At 36.9% G+C, this 22,119-nt stretch overlaps 1 protein-coding gene across 7 annotated transcripts in view; it reads left to right on the forward strand.

Annotated features, from left to right (window-relative positions):
* The window catches only part of FRYL (FRY like transcription coactivator), a 244,255-nt gene that overhangs the window by 21,462 nt on the left and 200,674 nt on the right, over nt 1-22,119 (forward strand). For 6 of the 7 annotated variants that reach the window (XM_060012585.1, XM_069540693.1, XM_060012583.1 and 3 more), the window contains exon 2: nt 15,626-15,802. The gene's annotated coding sequence lies outside the window, so the exon portion shown is untranslated. Of the gene's footprint in view, nt 1-176; nt 268-6,098; nt 6,256-15,625; nt 15,803-22,119 lie in introns of those variants that run through there. The other variant, XM_060012584.1, reaches the window with a different exon arrangement.

Raw genomic sequence — 22,119 nt, forward strand, 5'->3', positions numbered from 1 at the left:
TAGCTTTTTCAGATTGGCTTCCTTCACTTTAGCATTATGCATTTAACATTTCTTCATGTCCTCTCATGGCTTGATAGTTCATTTCTTTTTAGTGCTGAATAATATTCCACTGTTTGGATGTACCACAGTTTATCCATTCACCTACTGGAGGACATCTTGGTTGGCAATTATGAATAAAGCTGCTGTAAACATCCATGTGCAGGTTTTTGCATGGACATGGTTTCAACTTGGGTGAATACCAAAAAGCACCAGCTGCTGAGTCGTAAGGTAAAAAGTATGTTTAGTTTTGTAAGAAACTGCTAACTGTTTTCCAAAGTGACTGTGTCGCTTTGCATTTTTACCAGCAGTGTATCAGAGTTCTTGTTCCTCTGCATCCTCTCCAGCAGTTGGTATCGTCATTGTTCTGGACTTGGCCATTCTAATAGGTGTGCAGTGGTATCTCACTGTTGTTTAAATTTGCATTTCCCTGATGATATATGCTGTGGAACATCTTTTCTATGCTTATTTGCTATCTGAATATCTTTTCTGGTGAGATGTCTGTTAAGGTCTTTGGCCCATTTTTAAAAAAATTTTTTAAAAACTTTTATTAGAGTACAGTTGATTTACAATGTTGCATTAGTTTCTGCTGTACAGCAAAATGTGTCAGTTATACATATACATATATCCACTCTTTTTTAGATTCTTTTTCCATATAGGTCATTACAGAGCATTGAGAAGAGTTCCCTGTGCTATGCAGTGGGTCCTTATTAGTTATCTGTTTTATATGTGGTAGTGTGTAGATGTCAATCCCAATCTCCCAATCTATCCCCCCTCCCCCCGACACATCCCCACTTTCCCCCCTGGTAACCATAAGTTCGCTTTCTATACCTGTGACTTAGCACTTTTCTCTGTATGGGAAGATGCTAGAGTCTGGGCTCATTGAAATCATTCCTTTGATATGCACCTTAGCTGTCTAGGGCCAGTGTCCTGTTCTTTCCCATCCTGAGTCCCCTTAGGGTGCACTGTTGGGAGTTGGATAATTTTTATTTTATTTATTTTTTAAGTTTTAAAATTTATTTAATTTATTTTTGGCTGCGTTGGGTCTTCATTGCTGCATGCGGGCTTTTCTTTAGTTGCAGTGAGCGGGGGCTACTCTTCGTTGTGGTGCGCAGGCTTCTCATTGCAGTGGCTTCTTTTGTTGTGGAGCACAGGCTCTAGGCACGTGGGCTTCAGTAGTTGTAGCTTGTGGGCTCTAGAGCGCAGGCTCAGTAGTTGTGGCGCATGGGCTTAGTTGCTCTACGGCATGTGGGATCTTCCGGGGCCAGGGCTAGGACCTGTGTCCCCTGCATTGGCAGGAGGATTCTTAACCACTGTGCCACCAGGGAAGCCCGGGAGTTGGTCCATTTTTAAATCCGGTTCTTTTCTTTTTGTTGAGTTTTAAGAGTTCTTTGTATGTTTTTTTTAAACAACCCTTTATTAGACGTGTGTTTTGCAAATATCAATATTTTCTCCCAGTCTGTAGCTTGTCTTCTTATTCTCTTGATACTGTCTTTTGCAGAGCAGAAGTTTTTCATTTGAATGAAGTCCAGCTTATCAATATCCTTATTAGTTCTGTCATGGATTGTGCTTATGGTGTTATATCTAAAACATCATTTCCATACTCAAGGTCATCTATGTTTGTACTGATGTTATCTATTAAGAGTTTTATAGTTTTGCATTTTAAATTTAGGTTTATGATACCTTTTAATTTAATTTTTGTAAAGGGCCTGGTGCTTTCTATTTTGGAATGTTATTAGTTACTGATTCAATTTCTTTAATAGATACAGGCCTAGTTAGATTGCCTGTTTCTTCTTGTGTGAGTTTTTGAAGTTTTCTTTGCGTGTCTTTCAAAGAATTGGTCCATTTCATCTAGGTTATCAAATTGGTGGACATAGAGTTGTTCATAGTATTTCTTCATTCTTTTAACTATTCATGGGATGTGTAGTGATGTCTGTTTTTTATATCTGATATTAGTAATTTGTGTCTTTTCTCTTTTTTTCCTTAGTTAGCCTGGCTAGAGGTTTATGGATTTTACTGATTTTTTTTCAAAGAACCAACTTTTGGTTTCATTGATTTTTCTCTATTAATTTCATGTTTTTCGTTTCATTGATTTCTGCCCTAATTATTATTATTGCTTTTCTTCTCTTTACTTTGCATTTAGTTGCTCTTTCTAGTTTTTAAAAATGGAGGCTTAGTTTATTGATTTTCAGATCTCCTTTTCTAATATATGCATTCAGTGCTATAAATTCCCCTCTAAGGATTTTTATTTTTTTTTGTTGTATCCCACAAATTTTGTTTTCATTTTCATTCAGTCAAAATATTTAAAAATTTTTTCTTGAGATTTCTTCTTTGACCCCTGTGTTATTTAGAAGTGTTGTTTAATCCATGTGTTTCGAGATTTTTCTATCTTTCTATCATTGATTTTGAGCTTAATTTCATTGTGGTCTGAGAGTAGATGCTGTGACTTCTGTTCTTTTAAATTTGTTTGGTGAATGTTCTATGTGAGCTTGAAAAGAATGTGTATTCTGCTGTTGCTGAAGTAGTCTATAGAGGTCAATTATATAACCAGTTGGTTGATGGTGTTGTTGAGTTCAACTATGTCCTTATTGGTTTTCTGACTGCTATACCAGTCCATTTCTTATAGAGGGGTGTTGAAGTCCCCAACTATAATAGTGGGTTCATCTATTTCTCCTTGTATTTATTTCTATCAGTTTTTGCTTCACGTACTTTGTTCTCTTGTTCGGTAGATACATGTTGAGGATTGTTATGTCTTCTTGGAGAACTGACCTCTTTATCATTCTCTAATGCCCCCCCCACCTTTTTTTTTTTTCGGTACACGGGCCTCTCGCTGTTGTGGCCTCTCCCGTTGCGGAGCACAGGCTCCGGATGCCCAGGCTCAGCGGCCATGGCTCACGGGCCCAGCCGCTCCATGGCATGTGGGATCTTCCCGGACCGGGGCACGAACCTGTGTCCCCTGCATTGGCAGGGGGACTCTCAACCACTGCGCCACCAGGGAAGCCCTCTAATGCCCCTCTTTATCCTTCATAAATTTCTTTCCTTTTAAGTCTGCTCTGTATGAAATGAGAATGGCTACTCTGTCTTTCCTTTTATTAGTGTTAGCATGGTATATCTTTTTCCATCCATTTACTTTTAATCTTTGTGTCTGTTTATTTAAAGTGGGTTTCTGGTGGGTCTTGGTTTTTGATCCACTTTGACAATCTCTGTCTTTTAATTGATTCATTTAGACCAGTGATGTTCAAAGTGATTATTGATACAGTTGGATTAATTTCTATCATATTTGTTTTGTTTGTTGCCCTTGTTCTATGTTTTCTTTTCTTTTTTATTTCCTTCTAGTCTTTTTCTGCCTTTTATGGTTTTGAGTATTTCATCTAATTCTGTTTTGTCTCCTTTGTTAGCATATCAGTTATACTACTTTTTAAACTGTTTTTAGTCATTGTCCTGTAGTTTCCAATATATATTTACAACTAATTCAAGTCCACTTTCAAATAATACTATACTGTTTCATGAGTAGAGTGAGTGCCTTATAGTAAAATAATTCTAATTCTTCCCTCCCTTCCCTTCTATCAGTGCTGTCCTTCATTTCACTTATAGGCATACATAATTGAATTCATTGTTGCTATTATTATTTTGAACAAATTGTTGTCTATTAGATCAATTAAGACTAAAAATTGTAGAAGTTTGTATTTTACATTCTTATTCTTTCTTTGATGCTCTTCCTTTCTTTATGTAGATTTGATTTTCTGACCTATATCATTTTCCTTCTCTCTAAAGAACTTTTTTTAACATATTTTGCAAGGCAGGTCTATTGGCAACAAATTCTCTCAACTTTTGTTTGAGAAAGTCTTTATTCTCTTTCACTTTGGAAGGATAACTTTGCAGGGTACAGAATTCTCGATTTGTTTGTTTGTTTCTATAAACATTTGAAGTATTTCACTCCTCTCTCTTCTTGCTTGCATGAGGTGGGTGTAATTCTTATCTTTGTTCCTCTACAGGTAAGATTTAGTTTTTTTCTCCTCTGGCCTCTTCCAGGATTTTTTAATTTATCTTTGATTTTGAACAGGATATCCTGGGTATGTGTTTTTGTTTGTTTGTTTGGCATTTATCCTGCTTGTTGTTTTCCGACCTTCCTGGATGTGTGGTTTTGGTATCTGATATTAGTTTGGGGAAATTCTCAGTCATTATTGTTTCAATTATTCTGTTTCTTTCTTTCTTCTCCTATTCTTATTACATGTATGTTAGATCTTTTGTTGTTGTCCCACAGTTCTTGGATATTCTATTTTTTTTTTTCAGTCTTTTTTCTTTTTTGCTCTTCAGTGTTCTCTTTCTTTTCAGGTTTCTATTGATATAGCCTCAAGCTCAAGATATTCTTTCTTTAGCCCATCAATGGCTCTCTTTATTTCAGTTACAGTGTTTTGGATCACTACTGTTTCTTTTTGACTCTTAGAATTTCCTTCTCTCTGCTTACATTGCCCATCTTTTCTTGCATGCTTTCTTTCTACTTTATCCATTAGATACCATATTAATCATGGTTGTTTTGAATTCCCAGTCTGGTAACTCCAACATCCTGCCATATCTGAGTTTGGTTATGATGCTTGCCCTGTCTCTTCAAACTGTTTTTGTTTTGTTTTTTCCTTTTAGCATGCCTTGTAATATTTTCTTGGTAGTCGGACATGGACTTACAGTATCAAGTGTAAGAGACTGATTTAAGTAGGCTCTCAGTAATGTGGTGGTGAGGTGTGTGTTGGGGGGTCAGCCTATGCCTCCAGACTGTGGATTTCACAAGTGCTTCTCAGTTTTCTTCCCTACCTTAGGTGGTACAGGATGGCCAGAGGGAGCTGGGGTTGGGTATTTCCCTTCTCCTAGCTCAGTTAGGCTCTGGTTAAAGAGTTTCTTAATTTCTCCTGAGGGCAGACTTTGTTAAGAAGAACAGAATGCTTTGGAGTATTTCAAAATATTTTTCCCCTCCCCCTGCCAGAAACTTGAGGGGATTTTTCTTTGATATTCATTATGAGAACCAGGTGGAGCTATTGGAGATAAAACTCACAAGTATGGGCTTCCCCCTATTATTGGTCCCCTTGGAGTTTTTTTTTTTTTTGGTGGTACGCGGGCCTCTCACTGTTGTGGCCTCTCCCGTTGCGGAGCACAGGCTCGGGACACGCAGGCTCAGTGGCCATGGCTCACGGGCCCAGCCACTCCGAGGCATGTGGGATCTTCCCGGACCGGGGGACGAATCCGTGTCCCCTGCATCGGCAGGCGGACTCTCAACCACTACGCCACCAGGGAAGCCCCCTCTTGGAGTTTTTAACTCTCAGAGTTGTCCACACTGAGCCTCTAGCAGTTTGTCAGTTAAAGTTCAGGTTTTCTTACCCTGGCACTGGTTCCATGGAAGCTTCTTCTCATGGGTTTCTGTTCCCGTAAGTTGTGATTCTCTGCACCTGCCTGTCTCCAGTTTTGGGAGTAGTGGTATGCCCTATGACCTCACTCCTCTTATGAATCTTAAAAGAGCTGTTGCTTTTTCAATATGTTTATCTTTTTACTTTTTTAAGACGGAGTGGTGACTTCTAAGTGTCTTTTCGTGCCGGAATGAAAACCGGAAGTCTCTCCTCACTTTTTCTATTACCATACAGTTTCCTTTCCTGGACGCAACCAGTATTACCAGCCTCTTGTGCATCCTTCCAGAGCTAGCCTACTATTCTTAAAATTTTTTAAATTAAGGTGAAATTATTGGTTTTTGAAGGAATATTCCATTAAAATCTTTTGTTTCTATGGTTATAAACCATTTCACATTATGCTGTCATGTTTGTATGTTTTTCTATCTCTGAAACATCTTTCCCCTTGTCTGATTTTCTGGATTTGCCGAATTTTAATTAATTTTATTGGAATTTTAAAATAATCAAGTTAGTTTATGCTGCAGTGAAAACAATCCTCAAATTGTTAGTGCTTAAAATGCAAAAATTTATTTCTTATTCATGTCAAGTTCATGCCTTTTAGGCAAGTTGTGTTCTGCCTACAGGTTTGGCAATGCACTTCCATATCAACACCTGCCTCCATAATTACAGAGACAGTGGGAAAGAGGTACAGAGCCCAGTGCCAACAGTTAAATGCTTCCATTGGAAGTTTATATATCAATTCTACTCACATTTCATTGGCCAACACAAATCACATGACCATGCCTGACTTCAAGAGAGAGAAGGAAAACCTAGAAGGAGAGGGAAAGTGAGTAATATTGTTAATATCCTCTATATCTTTATTATTATTATCATTTTTTACTGGTTGATTTGTTGTTTTTTGAGCAGAGTCTCCTCAAGTCCCTAAGCCTGGTTGTAGACATTCCTTTGGTAAGCCTGACTACCACTGTATCCCCCCAAGAGAGTGAATATCTTAGAAAAGGAAATGGTTTCACGTCTCACACCTTTGTTTAGAATTCTGTCAAGATCATTATCCTTGGAATTCAGAACATTTTGATGAATCTTGTATTTCCAGTTCTTTTAACACTGGTGATTTTTTTTTTTTTGTATACATGCTATTCTGTGTTGATAAATAGTACAGGCTCCGTCACAGCCTGGCATGAGATTTTATTCTGTCTTATCCTGCTCTTAAAGGATAGTCAGAGTCTGTTGAAAGTTGCAGTTAGTATTTAGCCCAGTGAATTTGATGGAGGGGGGGATTGAGCATTATCTTCTGGGGTGCGCCTCGGTGGAGTAGACTTGTAAGCCCGCTCTCGAGCACAGCAATAATGGTTGATGTCAGGGCAGATTACTTCTCCTTTCCCATTGTTCTTACCTTAGAATACCTTTGTGGGAGCTTAGAATTTCAGGGGTGGGGTGATACCCCTTCTTAATTTCTAATGTTGCTAGAGTTTTCCCTTTTGTGTTGATTAAGTTATCTCAGGGGCTATTTGAACAGGCAGCTGACCTTGTTAAATATGTATTCCTAGGTTATCCTGTAAGTATTATTCCTCCTTTTAAGCTAATTGTTTGGATGCAGGTTGATTCAGGTCTTTAACAAGAAGAAAAGAAACAGCTTAAAACCTGTTATTTTCTGGAAACATTAGGTTACATCTCAAAATGTATGTAAGGTAGAGTATGCAAATATACTGGATTTATGTACTGAAGACAAGAAGTTTACCTCTTCCTCTGTCATTCTGTGCTACTCTTATCTCCTCTAAAGGCTGTAAAATGGAACCTTATGAAGCAGTTAATATTCACTTTGTTTAATAAAATGTTTGAAAGTCTATATATTGGTTTATTTTTTTATAGTGCATATCATGTATTACCTTTGACATCATTTATTTAATCAACAAATGCTTATTGTGTACCTGTGAGCTAGGAGATGGTGCTAGGGATTATAAATGTAAACAAGACAGTCTCTGCCCTTCTGGAGCTTGTTTGTAGTCATGTAGGCAAAGATTAAACAAATATTGGATGATAAACTCTATGATGAAAAACTAAGTTTGTCTAGAGTGTGATAGGTTTTGGTTATTTCAGGTTAGCATGGTGGGGAAGGCCTCTTTGTGGAGCATTTGCAGTCATCTGGGAGCAAAGGAAGGAAGGGAGGGGGCAAGTCATACTCAAGGGAAAGACCTTTCCAGGCAGAGGAGTTAGCAAGTGCATAGGCCCTGATGTGGGAATAAGCTGCTTCAACTTGAAGAGTAGCAGGAAAGCTGGTGTAGCTAGAATAGAGGAAAGGAAATGTTAGGGAGACCATGGGATATTTTTCTGCATTTGATGGGAAACCAGTGGAGGATTTTTGGGCGCAAGTGAATAAATTTATATTCTAAAAAGATTACTCTGGTGACTGTGTAGAATTAAGGGGTGAGTAGATGCAGCAGCATCAGCTAAGAGGCGACATGAATTGTTTGGGCCACAGATGATGACGGCTCTGACTAGGTGGTAAGCAGTGGATGGGAGAGAAGTGGCCAGATTTAAGGTATACAGTATTTTGAAAGCAGGGTTGACAGACTTGCTGATGGATTAGATACGAGGGTGTGAGGTAAAGAAAGGAATAAAAGTGACTGCCAGATTTCTGGCCTGAGCATCTAGAAGAATTGTGGTGTTATTTACTGAAGTGAAGTGCTGGGAGTAGGCAGAGATTTAGGGGGCTGTATTAAGAGTTGTGTTTGACATCTCGTTAGATGTGCAGACAGGTATTTGAATTTGCAAGGTTAGTGCTCAGTAGAGAGAGGTCTGGGCTAGAGATACCATCTATATGCTAACAAATTCCAGATTCGAATTTAAGGCCTTTAGCCTGGATAAGGTCCAGAGGTAAATGTCAGTGGAGAAAAGGGGCAAGGACTGGCCCTGGGCTCTCCAACATGTTGAGTTGGAGAAGAGGCAGAGGAAAAGCAGCTCTTGAGGAAAAGGAAGAAAACCAGGAGAGTGTGGCATCTTGCCATCCAAGTGAAGAAAGTGTTTCAAAAAGGCAGGAGAGGAATGCTGCCGTGGAGTCAACTAAGATGAGGACTGATTATTGACCTTTGGATTTCATGAGGTGTGGAGGTCATCAGTGACACTGGCCAGCGGCCCTGGGGGTAGAAGAGAGGAGAGAATGAGATGAAGAAGCGGAGCTAGCGAAATACTGAATAGAGACAGTTGTCTGGAGGACTTTTATTGTAAAGGGGAGTAGAGAAACAGGGCAGTCAAGACAGGGCTTTTGCGGTGGAGGAGGGAGGAGGGCTCCCCCCTTTTATTCTCTTAAGGTGAGTGATCATTATGGTATATTTGTATGCTAACGGACATGATCCCTTAGGAATGGAGAAAAAAGATGTGAGATTTTTGTCACCTTGACGTTGATGTTCTCCTTTTTTTTTTTAGTTAAGAGGTGGTTGAGGTTAGGTTGGAAGTTTTCTCTACCCCACCCTCTTCAGGGAGCCTTTGTGATTTTCTTTTGTTTTCCTCTTTTTGGCTTGCTTAGTCTTATTGTGTATCTTGATAGATTTTTATCTTTCACATTTCTGGTAAATGGTGATTATTAGGAAGTTGAACCAATTGTGTATTTAAAAAAATGTGAAAGACATTTAACAGGGAATGTGTTTCCCAAGGCCCATTGTTTACCACAAAAAGGAAACCGCTGACTTCTTGTTATATCAGTAAAGATAAAATTATTTTGTGACTACAGTACTCCTTTTGTGAGTAACATTTTTCATACTGTGATCAAAAGAAATTATTATATGAAAGCAGTAAGCTAATTGGAAATGTAGACTTTTGTTACAAATGGGAATTTACTTAGTGGGAGCCCTTAACATTTTTTGATTTCTCTTCAGAACATTTAAAATTCTTCTAATGGTGGAGATAGTTGTCATTTAAATTATGAAAAAATATAGTTTAACAAATTTAAAAGTTAGGTATCTAGTTCTTAATTTCTTGAAATGTAATAAAAAGTTTTAACTAATTTTAAGGGAGAAAATGTAGCAATACAGTGTGGTGGGAATATTTTTCACTCTGAAGCAGAAGAAGGAAATCCACAGTACTGTAAATATAGCTAATATTATAGTGAGAATATATTCAAGGGGTAAGCAGAACATCCATCACAAACTAGTATCTCCCCTCCCATTAAAAATTCATGCTTGGTAGAAAATTCCTCAGGTGAAGTTTGATTTAAAACAACAAAATTCATAGAAGATGAGGATGTTGTAATAATAGATTTCGGTTTACTGGAGACTGGCCTTCTTGAACTCTTGGACTTTTCAGTTGGAATTTTATCCCCTACTTCTGTCCTCTAGTGCCCCCTACCTCCCATACCTGCTCCAAAAAAAAAAAAAAGTATATATATCTTTGGCAGTAATAAAGTCTCCCAACTTCTGAGTATCTAAGAAGTGTACCTGTGAAAAAAAAAAAAAGAAGTGTACCTATGGACAAGCATCTCAGAAAGCTAGAGATTATAAAATGTTCAGATTCCAAGCCATGTTGTATTATAGATACAACTTTGTTGCCTAAATGTGATTCTCAACTTTTTTTTTTTGCCTACATATAATTTGCACATAAGGAAATAAATGTATGTACATATGTATGTATGTCAGATAGTGATAAATTCTATGATGAAAACAAAATGGAAATAGGGCAGTGGCATGGGAGGTCCTCTGAATCTCCTTTTTCTCATCAACTGGGAATAATAATAACCTACCTCTTTAGAGTTGTGTGGTCTTAATTTTGTGTGAAATGCACCTGGTTTGATACCTGGTATCATACCAGGTAATTGGGTACATGTTATTCTACTTTTCCTTTCTTTCTGTAATTTGAGTCATTCAAGTCTGCAGTTTAGTGCCATATAATACGGTGTGTGTTAAAACCATGAGTTTAAACTAGAGTATGTTTAAACCATGTCCTTCGTGTGGTTTTGAAGTTCTTGCTGAAAAAGTAAATAACACAAACAAACCTTGAAGGGGCCTCATGTTTAGTGAAATAAGCTAGTCACGAAAGGACAAATACTGTATGATTCCACTTAAATAAGGTACCTAGAGTAGTCAAACTCATAGAAACAGAAGGCATAATGCTTGTTGCCAGCGCCTGGGAGGAGGGGGCGGAAGAGGAGTTATTGTCTAGTAAGTGCAGAGTTTCAGTTTTGCAAGATGAAAAGAGTTCTGGAGACGGATGGTGGTGGTGTTTGTGCGACAATGTGAATGTACTTAGTGCCACTGAGCTGTACACTTAAAAATGGTTAAGATGGTAAATTATATGTTATGTGTATTTTACACAGTTTTAAAAAAAAGTGAATCATAAAACTACTCTATTTTGGTAAGGCTTGCCCTCCTTATTTTTGGTAGATGTTAGTGAATTAAGTTGTTTTTCTCTTTCCATTTTAATAAGATATAATTGACATGCAGCACTGTATAAGTTTAGGGTGTGTGGCATAATATATCGTGAAGTGATTATAAATCAAGTTGTTCTTGACTAAATCTGAAATAGTGGGTTGCTGTTCTTATATCATAAATCTGTGTGAGATTCCCAGAAACTGAACACTATTGATTATCAGAAGTTTTCATCATCTTAACTTCCAGAGGTGTCAGATCTTAAACTGTGGCTTTGAGAGCAAAGAGTATAGTATAGTATAGAAAAGACTTTTTTGTTTTGTTTTGCTTTGTCTCGCATGTCAATTTAAAAAATATTTGTTGAGTCCTCATTATGTTGAATGAACAACAGTAACAACGTTTGTTGAGTGCTATCTGCTGGCTATTGTTCTAAGTTTATGCTTAATAATACTTATAATACTTCTAACACTTTATAATCCTTATAAAAAGTCTTACAGTTGAGAAACCCAAGGCTCTGATTTAAAAAGTGATTTTCTACTTTAAAAATGATTTTAGAGGAATTTAATGCATAGAAACAAAGGGAGGGCATTCCACATGGAAGAAAGATCTGGGCGTAGGAAGGAATGGGACATGTTTGCATAGAGCAGAGTTCAGCCTGACTAGTCTAGAGAACATTAGGGAAATGGGCTAACAGTTTATTCTCTTCCATTAGGACCTTGACTCTGAGGCTAAGGAATTTCTGTACTTTATTCTATAGGCATTGGGACTGTCACTGAATTACCAAGGCAGGGAGTTTTGTGATCAGAGTTTTGCATTTGGAATGTGCACTTGGCAGCAATATCTGAGATGCATCAGAGTAGTGAGAGAGGGGAGGTCAGAGACCACTTAGAATTTTTTTGATGGAAGAGTATTTTAGTATTGCAGCAGTTGGGGTCAGACTGTAAATGACTGACTTGATGAGTTGAGAAAGTAGAGGCCCAAATGTGTAGTAAGAGGAAATAAAGAGAAGTCTATGGTGCATGAGTGTAAGTAAGATTTTTTTCTTCCTTAATGGTCATCTGAATATACAGGTCAGATGTAAGTTTGGCTTTGAAAAGGGAGGATTTGGAGGGTCCAAGAGGACAGGAAGAGGGACTTTAGCAGCCTTGAACTGGAAGAGTTTACATTGGGCATCTTCTTTCAGTTTAAGAGATGAGGGTATACAGTAGAGAGTACAGGGCTATGGTGGGCCTGGGAACTTGAAGGATAGAAAAGTTTCAACCTCACTAAGAGACAACTCAGTAGGGTCAACCATCAGTCTTTAGAGTGTGAGATAGAATAATAGTAGTATACTTCTGTTAGTCTTTTATACGAATAATTTACATGGAGTAGAATCTCTCTTATACAATATTGATTGTACAATCACCAGTAGTTAGAATGGTTAAATAAAAAATTTGTTTGAAATGAAGAATAATAGGAAGGATATATGCCTTAAATATTTTATAGTTGATAAGTGTATAAATGCTCGTACAGCATCAATCTTTTGATGTATAGCTGAGACCTTTTCTTTAGGATATTTTTAAAGTAACTTGCCTTTTTCAAATCGTACAGCTTAATTTTCAGAGACAAAGCATTTTCTTTTTGCACTCATGTTTTTGATATAATATTTAACTAAATTATATAATTATAGTAAATACAACAGGCATAAAAAGATTTTGGAACAAATATAAGATAATTTGCTCTTGGTAGGCATGCGACTCAATTGTTGGGAGAAAAATGAGATGGTGTACCAGAGAGGACTCCCCATTTCCCCCCAAAAGGAAATTGAAACTTGGGAGTTATGGTTTGTCCATGGTTTTAGGATTGGCAAGAGTCTGGTTTTATCTTGAATCTAACGTTTGTCCTATTATGTAGTGTTGCAAGGTGATAAGGAATAATATGTGAAATACTGGTTAGTGGTGAAGTTATAGACTATATATATTTTTTTAATACAGTAAATTTATTGAGATATAATTCACATACCATGCAAGTCACCAATTTATAGTATACAATTCGAGGTTTTTTATATTGACAGAATTGTGCAACCATCACCACAATTGATTTTAGAATATTTTCATCATCCCCAAAAGAAATCTCGTATCCATTAGCTCCCCATCTCCTCCCCCGCTGTTCGGAGTCAACCACTAATCTATTTTCTCTCTATACTGTATGGATTTGTCTATTCATATAAATGGAATAATGTAATATGTAGCCTTTTGTGACTGGCTTCTTTCACTTAGCATAATGTGTTTCAGGTTCATCTGTGTTGTAGCATGTATCAATATTTTTTATGGCAGAATCCATTGGATGGACATACCACATTTTATTTATCCATTCATCAGTTGATGACATTTGTATTGTTTCTGCCTTTTGGCTGTTACAAATATTGCTATTATGATGGTTTCTGTAGTGTAGTGGTTATCACAAATAATGCTATTGTACACATATTTTTACATGGATGTTATTTTTTCATTTCTTTTGCTATATACCTGGGAGAGAATGGTTGGTCGTGTTTAACTTTTGAGGAACTGCCAGACTGTTTTCCAAAGTGGCTGTACCATTTTATATTCCTACCAGCAGTGTGAGAGAGGGTTCCAGCCATACACTTGCCAACACTTGTTATTATCTGTCTTTTTGATTATAGCCATCCTAGTGGGTATGTATATGTTTTTAAAGTGATTTTATTTTTCTGACTATAATAGTAATAAATGCCCTTTGTAGATATTTTGGAAAATATAGAAAAGGATAAAAGAAAAAATCATTTATTTTTAAATCACTATTTAGAAATAATATTGAGTGGCTTTTTTCTCCATGTTTTAAAGTAATTTTTAAAATATGGCTAAAAGTATATATGATTTTGAGTCCTGCCTTTTTTGTTGTTTAACAGCATTTCCCCATGTTTTTTGAAGTTGTATTTTAATTTTATCCTATCAGAGAATGTCTCTTTTGTTCTCTTTGGCTTTTGTGTTCTTATTTTTTATTAATTTTTCAAATTTTACAATTATTTCAGAGGAGCCTGGAGGTGGAGTGGGAATAAATTTTTGTGGTTAATCTAACATGTTAACTAGAAATTACTTCTAGGTTAACTGCAGCATAATATTCTATCTGCTGAATAAACCATAACTTAGCCAACCATTACCCTATTTCAGACATTTATATTTCTTACAATTTTTCTTTATAAATAATGTAAAAAAAATTATATGTAAAATTCGGTCTTCATTTTGAGTTCTCAGGAATGAAGTTACTGGGTCAATCAATAGCTATGCACGTATTAAAGATTCTTGTAACATATTGACAAATTGCTTTTCAGAATTTATATTTCCTCTAGCAATGTATATGTATTCCTTTCTTACTGTACCTTCACTAGCAATGAGTAAATGGGTAACAATTGAGTTTTAAGATCACTTGAGCAGGGATTTTTTTGAGTTTGTTCACTGATGTATGTATTGCTGGAAGATAGTAGGTACTGAATATATGTAGAATGCTACCAGTAGGAAAGAAAAGGGTTTCTCTGAAGGACAAGGAAATAATCTACCATTCAACTTTCCAGGAAAGTAGCCTTGTTACACTGATCATATAACAGCTCATGTGTTTATAAAAAAAGGGATGAAAGAGTAAAATTAAGCAAAAAAAAAAAAAGTAAAATTAAGCTTATTTGGGGAACTTGTTTTAAATTTTATATTGTTTGAACATTTACATGTTTCAAAGTCAAAATGACACTTTGAAAAGGCCTAACTTCCATCCCTGTTTCCTTACTATAACCCTGCTTTTTTTATACCAATTTCTTCTGTATCTTTACAGTGCTTTTTAATAAAAATTAACAAATAAGAATAGATATTCTTACTTCCGTCTTTCCCTCCCCTTTTTACAAACACAGAATATAACAAAGTATATATACATATACCTTTTCTGTACTTGCTTATTTAGCATATTCTGGTGATGTTTGTATAGAAGTACACAGAGTGCTTCCTTATTTATTTTTACAGCTGCACCGTATTCCTTCTAATGGATGTATCATAGGTGATTTTACCAGTCCTCTTAAGTTGTTTTCAATGTGTTTCACTTTTACAAATAATCCCACAATAATCTTGCTGCACACTTTATTTTGTGAATGTGTAATTATATCTGTAGGAGAATGTCCCAGAAGGAGAGTTGTTGGGTCAAAGAATAAATGCATTCTTGGTTTTGTAGATAATGACACTTCCACCAGCAATGGAGAGTGCTCATTTCTTGGAGTTCCTCGGTGTACCTTTTGAAAAACAATAGTCCTAGGGTCATTACCTCAAATCCCATAATATATGTATCCTCAAGTACTATAGAAGAACTCAGGATGATGACCCTTGTGTCATCAAGAAACAGGTAATTATGTTTAGATGGTGAGGAAATTTGTAATATACTTGAGAAAGATATTATAGGTGGTGAAAAAAATTTAAATTAGAACCTTTAAAGACAAATTCTGGGAATTCCCTGGCGGTTCAGTTGTTAAGACTTGGTGCTTTCACTACCATGGCCAGGGTTCGATCCCTGGTTGGGGAAATAAGATCCCACAAGCCATGCTTCGAGGCCAAAAAAAACCAAACAAACAAAAAACAAATTCTCATTTTCTTGTTTTTTCTCTCCAGATAGATGCTTTCACTATACAGTTGACATTTTTTTATAAGTAAGTTCTTCTTGGCCAAATTCTCAAGTAATAAAAACTAACTTCAATAATGATATATGTTATACGAAAACTGTTAAAATGTTACAGCTTTTGTTTTAAACATGGCTGTTACTAATAACCAACCATATTTCTTTTCTCTCTCTTTTTTTTTTATCTTTCAGCCTTTAACATTCCACATTCTGCTTTGTACATGGTGAATCACTACTGCTTTGCACCAGTGTGCCCACTTGCGTGCCTATAAAGTACAAGCTCCAGATTGAAAAAAGCTTCTAGATGGATCTTTTCCAAATTTGGTGTCTTTTCTACAAACTCTGTGCCTCAACAACCCTTTCTAAGTGGTAAGTGATACGTACTTTTAAAAAAGAATAATAGAAATTTGTAAAACAATTTTTGTTTGGATTGCCTTCCCCCTTTTTATGCTGCATTCTCTTTTGGTATGGAATAAAAATATTTTATTCTAAAGGTTTCCCACTTCAGCAACTTGTTCTGCTCAATTTTACTCCTCTGCACCCCCAAAAATGTGTTTTGAGTAAATCTCAGAGATGTTCAAAAAACATACTGGCTAACTAGCACCTATGCTTCCAAAAAATCTTAGAATATGTAAAGGGACACACAGTTCCATGCTATAAAAAGAAGAGCTGGCATTACATACCTCTCTCATCAACTCCATAAATGTGCACATGATTTACAATTGCTAGGAATAAATATAAAAATAGGTAAACACCTTTATGTATATGTACTTTACATGCTCTGTATTATATATTGATATTTTACAAATAATTTCATTTTCATATACAAGTGGCAGTTTTTGATGTCACAAGATTATAGTTTATATTTATTGCATAATTAGAGATTTTAACTCCAAGTGTTTTTTAAATAATGATTTAAATTTATGTATATATTTACTGCTATGGGTGATTACCACTTTTAGTGGTTATTACAACAAGTGAACTTATAAAACTGGGCTTACTAAAAGTAGTTTGATTTGGGAAGAAAACTGTTCTTTGGAATGATAAAATTTTGGATTTAAGAAATAAAAAAGCTGTGAAAATAGAGTAATTTCAGTGCTGAACTAGAAACTGCACGTTAAGTGAGTTGTAAATGTTAGTATTTTATGATTTGTTATTGGTTCTGTTTTCATTTTGCCAGAGCCACAGATTCCAGCTTTAGGTCTGTATATTCTCTTATTATAAGGCTGAGGTAGTTTTTCCTGTTGCTCTCTTTTCCTACCTACTTAGGTATCTTGAGTCCATTGGGTCAAGAACATCCTCTTCCTAGCAATTGTAAATTATGTGCACATTTAGGGAGTTGATGAGAGAGGTGTGTAATGCCAGCTGTTCTTTTTATAGCATGGCACTGTGTGTCCCTTTTCATATTCTAAGAATTTTTGGAAGCATAAGTGCTAGTTAGCCAATATGTTTTTTGAACATCTCTGAGATTTACTCAAAACACATTTTTTTGGGGGGGATGCAGAGGAGTAAAATTGAGCAGAACAAATTGCTGAAGTGGGAAACCTTTAAAATAAAATTATTGTTGTAAAATATCGATCATTCATTTTGAGTGTCAGTCAGCAGATAGTTACCAAATGCCTGCTGTTTATGGATAAAAATACACAATGACATTTGGCATTGTGAAGAGGTAAGTCATCAAATAGAAACCATGGCATTAGATGAGGATGCAAGGCAGGGAGGTTGAGTGAAGAATGGGGTACGTTTTAGCTGTAACTCTAACCATTAATTGCACAGTGTTCTTGAGTGTAAGTTATTAGTCTTAGTAGCCCTTGTTTTCTCATGTATGAAATGAGTGAATTAACTAAATGGTTTATAAGGTTTTTTGCTGCTTTCATACACCTAACACTTTGTTACGAACAAATTGATAGATGTTTGTTTTTTTGAATTGTGGGGTTAGAATAAGGTCCCCACTATCAATCATTTTCTTTTCTTTTTTTTTGGAAATATATTTTTAAATTATTTATTTATTTTTGGCTGCACTGGGTCTTCGTTGCTGTGCCCAGGCTTTCTGTAGTTGCAGCGAGTGGGAGCTACTCTTCGTCGCAATGTGCAGGCTTCTCATTGCAGTGGCTTCTCTCGTTGTGGAGCACGGGCTCTAGGCGCACGGGCTTCAGTAGTTGTGGCACATGGGCTCAGTAGTTGTGGCTCGCGGGCTCTAGAAGGCAGGCTCAGTAGTTGTGGCACAGAGGATTAGTTGCTCCACGGCATGTGGGATCTTCCCGGACCAGGGCATGAACCCACGTCCCCTGTATTGGCAGGCGGAGTCTTAACCACTGTGCTACCAGGGAAATCCCTCAGTCATTTTCTTTTGAAGGTCATATCTTTTATTTTTTTTCCTCCACATTCTTATCCTTCTCTTCTCTTGACCTCTGGAATTTTCCTTCATTTGACTCTTCATTTGTTCCCTTTCTGTTTCTCATATCTTATTAGTGGCTCTCATCATGTTTCCTTGACCTGTCTACCATCCATTGTTTTCATCTTAGTATTTTCCAGGATCACTACGTCTTACACCAGTGATTCTAATCCTGGGACCCTTTAAAAAAATACAGATACCTTCTAAAATGAGCTTGGGAGAAGGGTACGATTTTTTGGCAGGTAGCTGAAGCCTGCTAGTAAACCAGCATTATTAGTTCACCAAGACTGGAGTCCCCAGGTTTTGCACCCCGTCACTTCTTGCCTTAGATCTCATCATCACTTAGTTAAATTTCTGTGGTCTTGGAGTCTCCTCTCATGATCATAACCCTCTATCGTGCCACACTTTTTGAATCTCTTCTTTGTCTTTAGTATGACGTGTAGTTTCTTGGCATTTTGTTTTTGTAGTTAAGTTAGCTGTCTCCTAGCTTCATTTGCTTTCTACTCACCCAAACCCCATGATCATATTTGCAGCAGCATCTTATGTTCTGTTGCCTTTTTAACTTTGTGAGGAACCTGTCCAAATCTCAAACCTAAGTTAATTTGCCACGTATATATTTCCTAGTTCTGCTTGATACAGTTAGAAAAGGTCACATAAGTAAGTTTGGATCTACTAGGCAGTCATTTACTTGATCTCTAAACTGGTTCTTTTCAAGGTTGGCTTCTTACCCTTCCTTCAGAAGACCCCACACCTTGTCACAGTCAAGGTGTCTTTTTGAGGCTGTCTAGCATACTTCCTGACCTGTTCTTCTTTTCACTTCAGAATTTTTCTGTGTCTAAAGAAGAAATTATGTACCTTATTATAATTTCTATTACGGGAAATTTAAGACATATAAAAGTAAACAGACTAGTGTAATGAATCCCCTTGTATTCATGACTCAGGTTCAGTAATTATCATGTCATGGCCAAATTTTCAATCTCTCACTGACTTCCCTCCCATTCCTGTACTATTTTAAAGAAAATCCTAGATATCATAAAATTTATTTGTATTTCAGTACATATCCTTATGTATAAGACCCTTCAAAAAATATAACCATGATACCATTATTAATCTTAAAAAAACAACAATTCCAATATAATCAAATATCCAATCAATGTTAATTCTAATTCTCGCACACATTTTATTTACTTATTTATTTGCTTGCCACGCCACATGGCATGCAGGATCTTAGTTCCCTGACCAGGGATCTAACCCATGCCCCCTGCAGTGGAGGCATGGAGTCCTAACCATTGGATCCCCAGGGAATTCCCCTCACACATTTTAAAAGCAGTTGACTTGATTGGATCAGGGTCTAGATAAGCCCTTCCTCCGTTGCAGTTGGTTGATTTTTCTCTTAAAGTTTCAACCTCCCCTCCCTTTTTGTTTCTAAAATTTATTTGTTGAACAAATTGGGTCTTTGTCTTGTAGATGTGGATGTTTCTGATTACACTCCTGTGAAGTGATTAAGCATACACATCTGACCTTTGTACTTCCTGTTAATTGGTCGTTGGATCTAGAGACTTGCTCAGACTCAAGTTCAGATTCTTTTGGCAAGTCTTTGTCTTTGGGCAAGTGTCTCTCTGGTGCATACAATGCCTAGTTGTCTCTCTTTTTCTGCTGATTAGTTGCCATTTTGCCTCCATGCTGTAGATTAGGGGTTGGCAAACTTTCTCTGTAAGGAGGCAGATAATGTATATTTTAGGCCTTGTGAGCCATCTGGTCTCCTCTGCTGCAACTACTAAACTCTGCTGTTGTAATGAGAAAGCCGCCATAGACAAAATGTAAATGAATGGGCATGGCTGTGTTCCAATAAAACTTTATTTACAAAAACAGGTGATGGGCTCCCTGCTTGAGGCCTATTAAATCATTAGGTTTGGAAAATTTTAATATTGTGACTTTACTTTTCATTTATTAGGTGAAATGTTCTATAAAGAGAAGCTGTTCCATGTGTACTGTTTGTTATGTGGTAGTACAGTTTGTATAGGAAATGTTAGAAGCTTGACAGTTTCCCTTGGCTTATGAATTTCAAAATAATGAATTGGGTATATTAGCTTTCTCCAACAGTGACCAATTACGGTCTCCCCTTCTCCGCATTCATTATAGACTCTTAGATTTAAACATATTGGATTTTTAAAAAATTCATTATGGTAATTACCCTTATTGATGCTCAAATTATTTAATCTTTGGCCAGTGGGAGCCTTTTAAATTTGCTTACTGAGTTATTTTGACATGACTGTAGTAGTTTTCGATAGCTTCTTGATTATCTGGTGTAACAAGGAGTTCCAGGCTCATCATGTACATTTCCTCCCCACACGTGGTGTCAGTAGTTTCTCCAAGGAGCCCTGATTCCTTCATTGGGGAATGGAATTTCAAGACCACAGTTTGAGCTCTAGAGATTCTCATTCCTAGTGGGTTAACCATTGTTTCTAGACCTTTTTTGATAGTCAGAACTAGGGAAAAATTTTTTTTTATGATAGAGTACCTCATGAATTCATACTGATACTTCCAATTCAGTTTCAATACTATAAGATTTTTAGTTAATCTTTTTATTTTACATCTGTATCTTTCAACTGAAAATTCTAGTTCTCAGTGATACTAAGAATAATACAATTAGAATATTTCTTAATTACTTATTTATAGTACCCCCATAATACACACAACAGTCTCAGAATAGCAGTACCAGCATTTTGTCTCTGTCTGCCTTCTTTTCTCAATCCATGTTGTTGTATGAAACATTATCTGTTGCTGTGTAACAAATCACCCCAAAACTTAGTGACTTAACACAGCAAACGTTATTATCTCACAGTTGCCGTGGGTCAGTTTCTGTGGGGGCAGCTTAACTGAGTGCCTCTAGCTCAAGGTCTCTCATAAAGCTGCAATCTAGGTGTCAGCTAGGGCTGTGTATATCCCAGGGCTCAGTTGGAGGAGCCACAGAGGAGCCTTTTGTGATCATTGGTAGGTCTCAGGTCCTTTCTGGCCATTGGCTGGAGACCAGTCCCTCAGGCTTCTCCATGGGGCAGCTAACAACATGGCGCTGGTTGGTAGCTTGGAGCAAGGGAGGAAAGGGTATCCAAGATGGAACCCATGGCCTTTTTAGTAACCTGTTCTTAGAGCGACAGCCCAACACGTATGCTGCATTCTTTTATTTATTTTTTAAGTTATTGTGGTAAAATATACATAACATAAAATGAGAGTTTTAATCATTTTAAAGTGTATAGTAAGTACATTGCATTAAGTACATTGGCATTAAGTACACTGACGTTGTTGTGCAATCATCACCACCATCCATCTCCAGAACTTTTTCCAAACTGAAACTCTACCCATTAAACACTAACTCCCCAGTCTTCCCTTCCACATCCCCTGGTAACCACTATTCTACTTTCTGTTTTTATGAATTAGACTACTCTAGGTACTTCATGAGTAGAATCATACAGTATTTGTCCTTTTGTGACATGCTCTTTTCACTCAGCATAATGTCTTCAAGGTTCATCCACATGACAGCATGTGTCAAAATTTCCTTCCTTTTTAAGACTGAATAATATTCCATTGCATGTATATACCACATTTTGTTTACCCATTCATCCTTTGATGGACATTTGTTTCCTCCTTTTGGCTATTGTGAATAACACTTATATGAATATTGGTGTTCTACTGCATTCTTTTCTTAGAAGCAAGTCTCCAAATCCAATTTATACTAAAGAGAAGTTAGTTATATAACAGTGTGATACCAGGATGTGGGGATCATTGGGTCCCTCCTAGAGGCTGCCACCACACTGTTTAAGTTAGTCTTAATAATTGTTCTGAATAGTTCTGACGCCAACAGGGTATACATTTAAGTTAACTTATTTAATTTTTTTAAATAAATTTATTTATATTTTATTTATTTATTTTTGGTTACGTTGGGTCTTCGTTGCTGTGCGCAGGCTTATCTCTAGTTGTGGCGAGTGGGAGCTACTCTTCATTGCGGTGCGTGGGCTTCTCATTGCAATGGCTTCTCTTGTTGTGGAGCATGGGCTCTAGGCATGTGGGCTTCAGTAGTTGTGGCACGTGGGCTCAATAGTTGTGGCTCGCAGGCTCTAGAGTGCAGGCTCAGTAGTTGTGGCACACAGTTTTAGTTGCTCCGCGGCATGTGGGATCTTCCCAGACCAGGGCTCAAACCCGTGTCCCCTGCGTTGGCAGGCGGATTCTTAACCACTGTGCCACGAGAGAAGTCCCTAAGTTAACTTATTTTATTTTTGATATTTAATGACTG

Source organism: Delphinus delphis, chromosome 5 (assembly GCF_949987515.2).
Source record: "Delphinus delphis chromosome 5, mDelDel1.2, whole genome shotgun sequence".
NCBI lineage: Eukaryota > Metazoa > Chordata > Mammalia > Artiodactyla > Delphinidae > Delphinus > Delphinus delphis.